We start from the raw sequence: 11,261 nt of genomic DNA, 5'->3' as shown, positions 1-11,261 counted from the left end.
TCATTTTCCACGAGAAGTCAGGAAGCCGGAAGCGATGTTGGACTGATGTTCGCATGCTACGGAATCCCCCTTCCCCGGGGATAGCTGCGCTGCTGAAGGGGATAGCCGCGTTGCCTCTGGCGGGCCGTGGCGGGTGGCGATGGTGTCTTTTCTTCTGTATGGATAGAAATGATTTGAAGAGGAGGCAGGATGGGCCTAGGTCCACTGACTCACACCAAGGCCCTTTGGGAGCTTTTCAGTGAATCGGGACGGAACATTGCTCTCCGTGCGGGGAGGGAACCGGGATGGGGCACCCCGAGATGGACCGCTTTGGCACACACGTGAGTTGGAATTTCAGGCGCTTCGGACGCGACGGGTGGGCTACCGGGACGCTCTGCCGCTCTGCCTCCCCGCCTCTCCCTCCCTCTTCTTCCTGACCTGAAAGGAGGACCAAAATCTTCCTCCTCCAGAAGCTCAAGCTCAAGCTCAAGCTCAAGCTCAGAGCCCGCCGTTTCGTTTCGAGTCAGTGAATTCTGGCTTGGGCTTCTCCTGCGTGTGTGTGTGCGTGTGTGTGTGTGGTGGTGGTGGTGGTGGTGGGGGGGGGGGGCACAGTGCACGCGTCCCCCGGCCGTGGGTTGCTCTCTTCTCGAGCTGTCTCTTGGGGACAGGAACTTCTCAGGCGACAACTCAGAAGGATCGTGGAGGGAACATCGTTTTTCCTCCCTCTCCCACGACTGATCGATGCGGACGTACACACGGGAATCTCGCGCCCCCCTTCCCCGCCCCAACTGAGAGGAGTCACCGGTACGTGGACATCCTTGCGGTCACAGACGCTCTCCGTGGCTCTTCTATGTGGCCGGGCTCCCTGGCCTTCCTTCACCGCCCCCGCCCACCCCCCGATGAAGTTGCATCATCGTTCGTAGTGTCAATGCTGTGAGGAGATAAGCTTTTCGAAATAAAATTCTCCCCGCCTTTCCTTCCCAAGGGCACCGTGAACACCTACCTACCTACTCTCGTGTGCAGTGCTTATGGACCCAGCTGGAGCAGAGGACCCTCTCCGACACACCCACGGACTCACTTGCTCCGAGTCGTCGGGGAGAGGGTGTTTGGTTCTGTGTTTTAAACTGGTGGGCCGATGACACGTCATCTCCTAGGAAGCCACCGGGTTCACCTCACCGGTTCGGGTTCGGTGGCGTGAAGTACATTTACATCCTCCTTAGGTTTGACTCTGAAAGTCTTGGGGCCCTGAGTAGGACGCCCCCAAATGTGCCTCCGTGGCGTACGGATGTTTTGGAATTAGAGTGACAACACCACACCGCGAGAGGGACGCTCTGACTCTCCTTTACTTCTCCCCTCTGAAATCGGGAAGAAAATCTCTCACGTGAAAGGGGAGGGGGGCGGGCGGGAGGTGTAGGGATCACGACGAACTGAACTGAACTGAACTGCTTTCATGTCTCCTGAAATGTTCACGAATCATCTAAGTAGGATTGCTCATGACAAACAGAGGACATAGGTGTGGACGAGATAAGAATGTTTAAGGGGAACTTTCCCCCCAGTGCTTGTTTTCTGTAGGCCGACTTCAAGATTTTCCAGCATCTCTGGTCATCTCTGGGCTTACAGCTTGGCTAAGTGCCATGACAGGGTGAAATCTCAGCGAGTGTCTACATCATCGCCACATAAGATAAAATACTGAAACGTTCATGGCTCCACAAGTCTGAGGGTCTCCCTTCTTTGGACCTTTTACGGAGGAGAGACTGAGCATGTTCGGTTCCACGCCTAGCTAGATCTTGTGCTTTAGGGAAAGACTGTACTAGGTAGGAGCCTTGACTTCTACACAGTATTCCATGTTCACGCTGCTCACTGCGGTTGGCTTCCTTACTTTCACTGAAGGAAAAAAAAAAAAAAAAAGAAAGAAAAGAAAAAAGACAGTGTCCAAGGACGAAGCATTGTAAAGAAGGAACGTGTGTGGTCCTTCTTTAAGGACCTGAACCTGATGTCGCCATCCTCATGGGAGGAAGAGGACTTTTTTTTTTTTTTTTTTTTTTTTCCGGGGGGTGGGGGGGTGGGGGGGCGCGCGGGTGGAGGCAAATTAGGAAGTATGGAGATGAGGTTTGGGGGAAGGAGCGAGAGGTTTTAGTCCTAAAGGTAGTCATTTCTCAATGGGAAAGAAAGAAATCAAGGGAAAAGCTAAAAATGGGCACAGACGATTGGAAAAGGCGTGTGAAGAAAAGAGGCTTTCGAAAGGAATCAGATCTGTGGTCAGGACTGGATGAGGATGGATACAAAGACAGAAATGACTTTTCACATCAACATTGAAACCAGTGCCAAATTAAGATTTAGTTGCCTCTCTCTGTTCAAAGGACCAGGTTTGGGTTTAGGGTTTGGGTTTTTCTTCTATCGGTCTGCTCTGTCCATCATGAGAGATTAGATTAGATTAGGAAAGGATCTTTTCCTTTATCTTTAAGGAGGGAAAGAAAGAAAGAAAGAAAGAAAGAAAGAAAGAAAGAAAGAAAGAAAGAAAGAAAGAAAGAAAGAAAGAAAGAAAGGAAGGAAGGAAGGAAAAGAAAGGAAGGACGGAAGGACGGAAGGAAGGAAGGAAGGAAGGAAGGAAGGACGGAAGGAAGGAAAGAAGGAAGAAAGAGAGAGAGAGAGAGAGAGAGAGAGAGAGAGAGAGAGAGAGAGAGAGAGAGAGAGAGAGAGAGAGAAAAGCTTATGTCTTTGTCAAAAGTCATCACTTATTTTCTAGGCTGCCTTTATCAGGTCTCGGAGGACTCACATCGACTTCGTCCTCTCGATAGTCAAAGAACCAGGTCTGGCTCAGAACTGAAAAAGAAGCTTCTCTCTCTGCCTAGCAAGTCTTTCCTTGGGATGCTGGTGACATGCCTAAGGAAGCACTGTTTCACGGTGACCTATCATCTGATGAAGTGCCTTACGATCTTTTGGATATTTTGGACACACTTGCCCCCAAATTGAAGGACCGATGAAGTCCTTTGGACTTAGAGATAGGATCCAGGAGGAGAGGGCCCTCCAAGTAGCTCAAAAAATGTGTTCTCTCTCCTGAGAAATGAGAGAGATGAAACTGACTAAGTTTCTTGGGGAGGTTCGATGACACGGGAAGCGTTGTCCAAAGAGGAAGGAACGACGTGAAGTCTTCTTTGGCTTGTGTCTGTACACCGATGTGTTCTAACGGTTCCAGAAATGATGGGATCTTTCTTCCCGGAAGTCTTCTCTGCCCTGGCATAAAGGGCTGTCTGTCGTCGTCAAAATGGAGGCTCACACGAAAGGGACTGTACCCAGTATCACGGAGATGTTCTAACCGACTTTCACGCCGAGGCGGCAACAACAGCCCGTTGAAAGATGGTGGGGGTGGCGGGGCACACGTGGGTGGAGCAAGTCCATTCTGTCCTTTCAGCATCCGGTCGGGGCTATGGCAGACGGGAGACGAGACGAGACGAGACGAGATGAGACGAGACGAGACGAGACGAGACGAGACGGCGGCCCAGCCGGTTGCTCCCTGGCCAACCTCCCCCCTGCCCCTCCCCTTGCATTCCTTCACCCGCCCATCCCACGGTGTCTTGAAGAGGAGTCCGATTGTCAATAGACGTGGGCAGGAAGATTTTCTACGGTCTACCGGCAACGGGAACGGCGACGTCTGACCTCTCGTGCTTGTAACCCTGGGGGGTGGGGGTGGGGGTGGGGGGGAACGTTTTTCTCTCTGGAAAGAAAACCTCCTCTCTCTGGATCCTCGGACCCCCAGCCACTGGACTTCATTCCACTGCCACTTATTTATTTATTTATTTTTGTGGGATGCGGGCCTCTCACTGTTGTGGCCTCTCCCGTGGCGGAGCACAGGCTCCGCGGCCATGGCTCACGGGCCCGGCCGCCACGCGGCGTGTGGGATCTTCCCGGACCGGGGCACGAACCCGTGTCCCCTGCATCGGCGGGCGGATCCTCAACCACTGCGCCACCGGGGAAGCCCTCCACTGCCACTTCGTAGGGGTCATCCAAACATTCTTGTGACCGTGGCTATGTTTTCCGTGTGGGTTGAGGTCTTCCCTCACCGCAAGCCTGATGTCCTCACCGTGGCACAGAGACTGTTAAAGAAACGAAATGTGCTTGCCGCCTGGGGTCTGCCTTCCACAGGCTTCCGGGTGATCAGATCGAGGCACCCCTTTCACTGGGCAAATCCTACAATTCTTCACAGAAGCTCTTGAAAACTTTTTTGGAACCGGCACTCGTCCAGTCACGCTCAATCATCAGGCAGGGCCGGCAGAACCGATGGAAAAACTGGACTCCAAGAAGAGCAAGAATGACTTCCATGGGGTTGAGTGACCTGAGGAGGAGGAGGAGGAGGAGGAGGAGGAGGAGGAGGAGGAGGAGGAGGAGGAGGAGGATGTGTATGACTACTTGTGTAAAATGGGACTGACTGGGGAAGCGGGGGATACTTAGGGGGTTGGGTGGGATGAACATATACACATTACTGTACATAAAATAGGGAATCAACAAGCATCTCCTACTATAGAGCACAGGATACTCTACTCAATACTTTGTAATAACCTATGAGAGAAAAGAATCTGAAAAAGAATCTTTTCAAAATTATTTATTTATTTATTTATTCATCCATTCATTCATTTATTTATATTGCGGTATGCGGGTCTCTCACTGTTGTGGCCTCTCCCGTTGTGGAGCACAGGCTCCGGACGCACAGGCTCACGGGCCTAGCTGCTCCGCGGCATGTGGGATTTTCCCGGACCGGGGCACGAACCCGTGTCCCCTGCATCGGCAGGCGGACTCTCAACCACTGCGCCACCGGGGAAGCCGCTAAAATATATATGTGTAGATATAGATAGATAGATAGATAGATAGATAGATAGATAGATAGATAGATAGAGATTTATAAAAATCTCTGTCTCTCTGTCTCTCTGTCTCCGTCTCCGTGTCTCTCTCTCCCTCTCTCTCTCTCTCTCTCTCTCTCTCTCTCTCTATATATATATATATATATATATATATATATATATACATACATACATATATATATATATATACATATATGAGAGAGGGAGGGAGGGAGAGAGAGAGAGAACTGAATCACTGTGCCGTATACCTGAAACTAACACGACATTGTAAATGAATTATATTTCAAATATTTTTAAAAAAAATCTGGAAAAAAAAAAAAGAGAGGGAGTGGGATTAGGACTGATGGTTAAATCTTTTGTTTTCCACATACAAGGGAAACAGAAACAAACAAGGAAAACCCAAGTTTCTTTTTTTATTTTTAAAGATGGATATCCATTTGGTAACTTATACCTCTGTCAGCAGGATGGAATCACTGATCTTTTTCTCCTTACCTTCCTTAATTCAGAAACTCTCAGTGAGGCTTCTTATTTCCTTGGCGATACAGCTATTTGCATACGTTACCTGGAGGCCAAAATTATGTTTCCATGAGACAGGGATACACACTTCTGGATATGAAATTCTGGTGCTACTCGTTTCCCTTAGGGTGTTGTTCTTAACCTGAAAACGGGACTGCATCCCGAAGTTTTGTGAGTTCCCTTCAATCTCTGGCTACGACTCTCTCCATGAATGTTGGCCATTTTCTCCCACCCTTTTGGCTTGGCATCACTGAGGCCTAAAACGGCCTTTTGCCTGAAGCCCTGCAGACGGAAGCTAGAGAACTTGATGAAAACCTTAGAGAAACGGCCACAACGGCTCCTATGGAAAGAATCCTCGTGCCTGTTTCTGTGAGAGCCACTCCGAAATTTGAACCAAACACCCGACGACATCATCAGAGGTATTTCAAACTTCTAAAGTTACTTCGACCCTGACATCTAGAAATCTCCTTCACACACACACACACACACACACACACACACACACACACACACACACACACGAGTCACCAGCTCAGCTTTAATATGTTCCAAGGAACTTTCAGAGGAGGGAACTGTTGAGCTCCCAGAGTAGGCCGCCCCAAAATGTGCCTCCATGCTCTATTGATTATTTTGAATTCAAGTGACAAGAACCGGCCAGCACAAGAGGGACACACTGGCCCTCCTTTCTGTCCTCCTGCGGAGGAAGATCTCAAGTGAAGACATCTGCTTCCACACATGTCCATGATTCTCAAATGGTGTAGTGGGGTTTCCAGGGTCAGGAAAAGGAGGGGACACCTTTTGCCTGGAGAAAAGGCCTGTTTCTCACACGTCCTCCTCCCGTCACCTCCTCTCTCCCTCCTTCCCTCCCTGCAGTTTGGAGGGGGCAGCCTGAGGGTGGCGAAATTGGGGAAAGAAAAGAGAAAAAGCCATTCATTAAAGAGAAGCTCGAGGCAAAGTCAAAGGCTCCGACCTGACCGGAGAGCTTTCTGCATTTGAATCGAGCGATTGAACGAGGCCCTGCGGAATGAATCGTCCGGACCTCCCCTCCCCCGCTCCTGGCAAAGGTCAGTCCAAGGGGACTTAGGAAGGAGCTCTGGAGAAGGAACGGGGGTGGGGGTGGGGGTGGGGGCGGGACCAACAGACAATAGCCGCTGCCTGCCTGCCTGCCTGCCTGCCTGCCTGCCTGCCTGCCTGCCTGCCGGGTTGAGGCCTGAGGGCTGAGGGCCACGCCGCCTCCTGTAACACAATCCCTTCCAGGAAACTGCTGTGATGACTATGTGGCAGTGAATCATCAAATCCGAACTCTCTTGGCCTATTTCTGCAAAAGGCCCGAGTCTCAGCTATGACAGATTCTCTGGATTTCTTCGCACATGGACTGACCCGCACCCTCCCATTCTGTCAGATCCTCCTTTGTACACACACCTCCACTGGAAGGGCTCTTTGGCCTCGTCCAGAAAAAGAACAAGCAAAAACAAACACACAAACAGACTGAAATGATGTGTCGGTATTTATTGGAAAGAAACACGCTCCTCTCACATACTTGAGGGCAGGAAGCGGAAGGCAGGTTCTCGGCCGGAGGGGGACGGGAAACCTGAACCGACGTCGGTCAGCGGGCCGCCCCCCCCACCCCCCTTCTCTCCCACGTCACGTGGGCGTCCCTGCCCTGCTGTTGATATTTCACTTGGGAAACTTCTGTAGGCCGGCCGAGATGCCAGCTTGCTGTCCTGCTGCTTCATGTCCATCTATCTCTGTCAGCCATGCCCAAGAGGCACGTGAAATCATGGAGAGCAAATAGCACACCCAGAGCTCTCTCTCTCTCTCTCTCTCTCTCTCTCTCTCTCTCCCCCCCCCCCCGTGTGTGTGTGTGTGTGTGTGTGTGTGTGTGTGTGTGTGTGTGTGCGCGCGTGTGTGTGTGTGTTTGGATTTCCCAGGAACCTATGAGGGAGCAAAGGGAGGGCTGGGTGAAGGAATCCTGGGTGCCTGTCATCGCACACCCTGCAGAGCACCATTTATTTCCATCTCCATATCTGAAAGACACTTAGTCCTCATTTCAGCAACTTGATGGTGATTCCCCTTCTAAATACATGACAAAACCTATGAAGTACTGGACTCATTGAATCTGTAGCTGCTAACAGGGTCCAGGGAGTTTTCAATCAATGGCAGGAAAAGAAATGATCCTGAACATAAAACTGCCAAGAATTCCTATGGATGGAGTTATCGTGGACCGACCACTGGTGAGACGTGCCATGGGGGCTCGCGTTGGACAGACTGGAATGGGATAGGTAGAGCCAGTCATCCCATGTTTTACCTCGAGCTGCAGAAGCAGAGAATATCATCTAAAAGCCTACCTTCATGGTATCTCAGTGCTCAGGGCTCTTCCTTCTCAGGGATCTTGTGTTCTGTAGGGATAATTCACGTGCTGGGGCAGTAGGTTCCCAGTATCATCTTGTGAAATGGATTAAATGATGTCTTCCTTTTGAAAAGATAAAGACTATTTGGAAAAGTTATTAACAGTGAACGCGTGACGTTATCCTCTCTGATCTATAAAGTAGAGTTGACCGTTGAACCACCAACATGGAGGGTTACGGCTGCCGACCCCGACCCCACGCGCTGTGAGCGTCCATGGATAACTTCACACTCAGGGCCCTGTATCTGCGCTTCCACCTCCGGGGACTCAGCAACCGACCACAGATCCTGCAGTGCCATAGTGCACACCTATGGAAAATATCCACCTATGAGTCACACGCACACGCACACACACACACACCCACACACACACCCACACCCCCACACACCCACACACATCACCCCCACCGCCCCCCCACAGACACACACTTCACAGTGCTGTTGGGCAACGGCCCTAGCACAACCTGAGAGCCTTCGTGGTATTCGGACTCCATTACCTTTGGTGTGTGTGTGTGTGTGTGTGTGTGTGTGTGTGTGTGTGTGTTCGTGTGTTCTTTTACCTTTAGTTTTGAGGACAGAGGTAGGGCCGAAAAGAGGTGAGCAAAGCCTTCCCCTGGAACCTGAGGAGGTGTTTAAGGGTTCTGGTTGGCAGATCACCAGTGTGCTGAGTGCCAGGTCCTGGGGACAGAGCTTCTCGAAAGAAAGAATGTGCTTCTTTGTGTCTTGGTGACCTGCCGACCGACCGACCGACCGACCGACCCTGGTGGGATGTGGAGCCCATCCGTGGGAAGGGCCCTTCTCGCCTGGGTCTCGGGAGGATCCTGGGTGCAGAAAGCTCCGCCCTCTACCTTGTATTTTGCCCGTGGAGTGGAGTTGGACGGTGTTTCTAAAGACTCACGCCGGGATACCAGGTTCTGCCGATTCCGGGACCGAAATAGGTCCTGCTCCATCCCCTCTCTCCCTCTCCCCTCTACTGCCTTCGTTCAGGCTCGCACCTCACCGGTCTCTGTCCTGGCTGGGCCTCTGACGACCCTGCCGGCCTCTACCCTGGCCCCTGCTCCCTTGGTTTCCGTGCCGCGTAGAGAGCCATGGTCCTCAAAAGGCAACTGGTCACCTTCTCCCTTTTGTGGAGTCAGTCCTGGCATGGCTCCTCCTGGCCTGGACGTTAACATCACGTGCAACGACTGACAGACTGTGTCCTTCCTCCCGGCCTGATCTTCTACAGGCTCCCCGCCGAAAAGGGGGGGTAAAAGTCCGCGTGTCTTCCCAAAGTTGAAGATTGGACACGCCTGCCTGGCCGATCGATTCCTAGCTCCGCCACTTGGGAAACCTACTGGATCTTCTGTCGAGACCGCAGAGACATCTTCCTTCGCGGTGCGGTCGTCGGCAGCGGTTCTCTAAGCCGGCCCCGACCGTGTCGGAAAGATGTGTCCCTCCGCCTGTCGAGGACCCGACGAGAGTCAGATACCTTAAGCTCGGTGACTTCCCTGCTGTCTCCCTTTCTGTGGCACAAGCCCATATCCCTGGGTGAGCCCTGTCTTCGCGTGGGCGTGACTTGGCACCACGGTCCGGAGGTCGTGGTGGAAGATCGTGTGCCCACGAAGAAGAGATCCTTGCTCCCGGGGGGGGGGGGGGGGGGGGCGGGGGACGTGGACTCTGGGCATCTAGCGTCCATCTTCTCCACGTTCTTCTGAACCCTGCTCTCCCTCTTTCCGCCCCACAGCTCGCCTGATGGTTCGTGGGGAGATGACATCCCAGCCGGCGAGAGCCAAATGATCTTCCCAACGCACGAGAAAAGGAGAGGCGCGGGCCCGGATCCGTCTTAATTTTCTATGCCTAAGAATTTCTAAGAGTTCTCATCCTCCTTTGGCATCGCCCGCGCCCCCCACCCACCCACCCCCCCCTCACCCACCCCCACTCACACCCCCCCCCCCACACACACACACACACACACTCCGCACCCCCGCCAGAGTATAGTTGCTTTTTCAGATTGCCTCTCTTTGCTCAGATCCAACAGAAGAGATGTTAGGTTCGGACGCTTCTCTGGGTCTTTCTTTGTTTTCTTAGGAGGGCTCCCCGTGTCGCATGAAACTCAGAAGAAATACATGCGTAAGCTTCTCTCCTTGTGAGTCTGTTATAACACGTGGAAGATCATTTAAAGATCCGGAGGAGGCAAACTAGGATTCACGCACCCAAAGTGGAGCCGGGTGGCCGGTGGGAACGGGGTTCCAGGTGCCTTCCTGTTTGGGGGAGGGGGAGATCTCCCCCTCTACCCCTCTTGAGTTCCTGTGGCTGGACTCATTCTAAAATGGGCCCGATGGGCTTCCCTGGTGGCAAAGTGGTCGAGAGTCCGCCTGCCGATGCAGGGGACACAGGTTTGTGCCCCGGTCCGGGAGGATCCCACGTGCCGTGGAGCAGCTAGGCCCGTGAGCCGTGGCCGCTGAGCCTGCGTGTCCGGAGCCTGTGCTCCGCGACGGGAGAGGCCACAAGAGTGAGAGGCCCGTGTAATGCAAAAAAATAAAAATAAAAATAAAGTAACATGGGCCCAAGGCGCGGAGAGACGAAGGTGTGTGGGGGGAGCGGGGTGACCTTTCCTTTCATTCGAGGGCTGAGAAGTGGCTGAAGCGGGCGGCGTCTCTCCTGCTCAGACCGAGGAACGAACGGTACATGGGTGAGACAGACAGGGAACCGGACCGAGAGACTTAGGTTTTGGGGTGTGCCGTGAGCGAACGAGCGAGCGAAGGAAGAAGCTAAACAGAGCTCGGGTTTGCGGTGGTCCGCAGTGTTTGTCTCCGAAGGTTTCTCGGGCCCGAATGCCCTAATTTGCCGATCGCGGCGGCGGCCTCCTACCTCCGGAGGCAGGGAGTGCACCTTTCAGCCGAGAGATGGATGTCTCGCTTTCAGGGAGACACAGAGGAGAATCCCAGTGTCCCTCGGACAAACGTGGCTGCTTCTGGAGTCCCCCTTCGCTCAAAATCGTCAATGTGCCACGGAGGCCCGTTTTGGGGTGGCCGATCCTGGGCCCAACACCCTTCTCACGGAGAACAGGAATGGTCAGAATGGACGGTATCAAAGTCCAGGGCGCCACCAGCCTGTTTCAAAGACCTATCTGCCAGCAGCAGCTGTTAGCTGTAACCTCGTACTTTCCGAGTCCCCTCCACATACCCCCCCCCCGCCCCACCGCCGCCGCCGCCCCCGCCGCCACTTTGCCATCTTGGCCAATCCCAACGGATCCTCGCTTCACGAGCACCCTTACTGCTTGCCAGCTTCAGGGTGAACAGATCAGGTCGGCCGGCGGGGTGGTGGTGGTGGTGGTGGTGGTGGTGGTGGTGGTGGATCACGGTGGATGAATAGGAGGAGCGGAGAGGACGTGTAAGGCAGGGAATCTCTCCAAAGGTGGGCTCTTGGTGGGACGGAAACAAACGTTTTCTGTTTTCTTTTCTTTTCTTTTCTTTTTTTTTTTTTTTTTTTTTTTTTTGTGGTACGCGGGCCTCTCACTGTCGT

The sequence above is a fragment of the Kogia breviceps genome (genome assembly GCF_026419965.1).
Source record: "Kogia breviceps isolate mKogBre1 chromosome 20 unlocalized genomic scaffold, mKogBre1 haplotype 1 SUPER_20_unloc_4, whole genome shotgun sequence".
Taxonomy (NCBI): domain Eukaryota; kingdom Metazoa; phylum Chordata; class Mammalia; order Artiodactyla; family Physeteridae; genus Kogia; species Kogia breviceps.
This window is presented reverse-complemented; position numbering follows the sequence as displayed.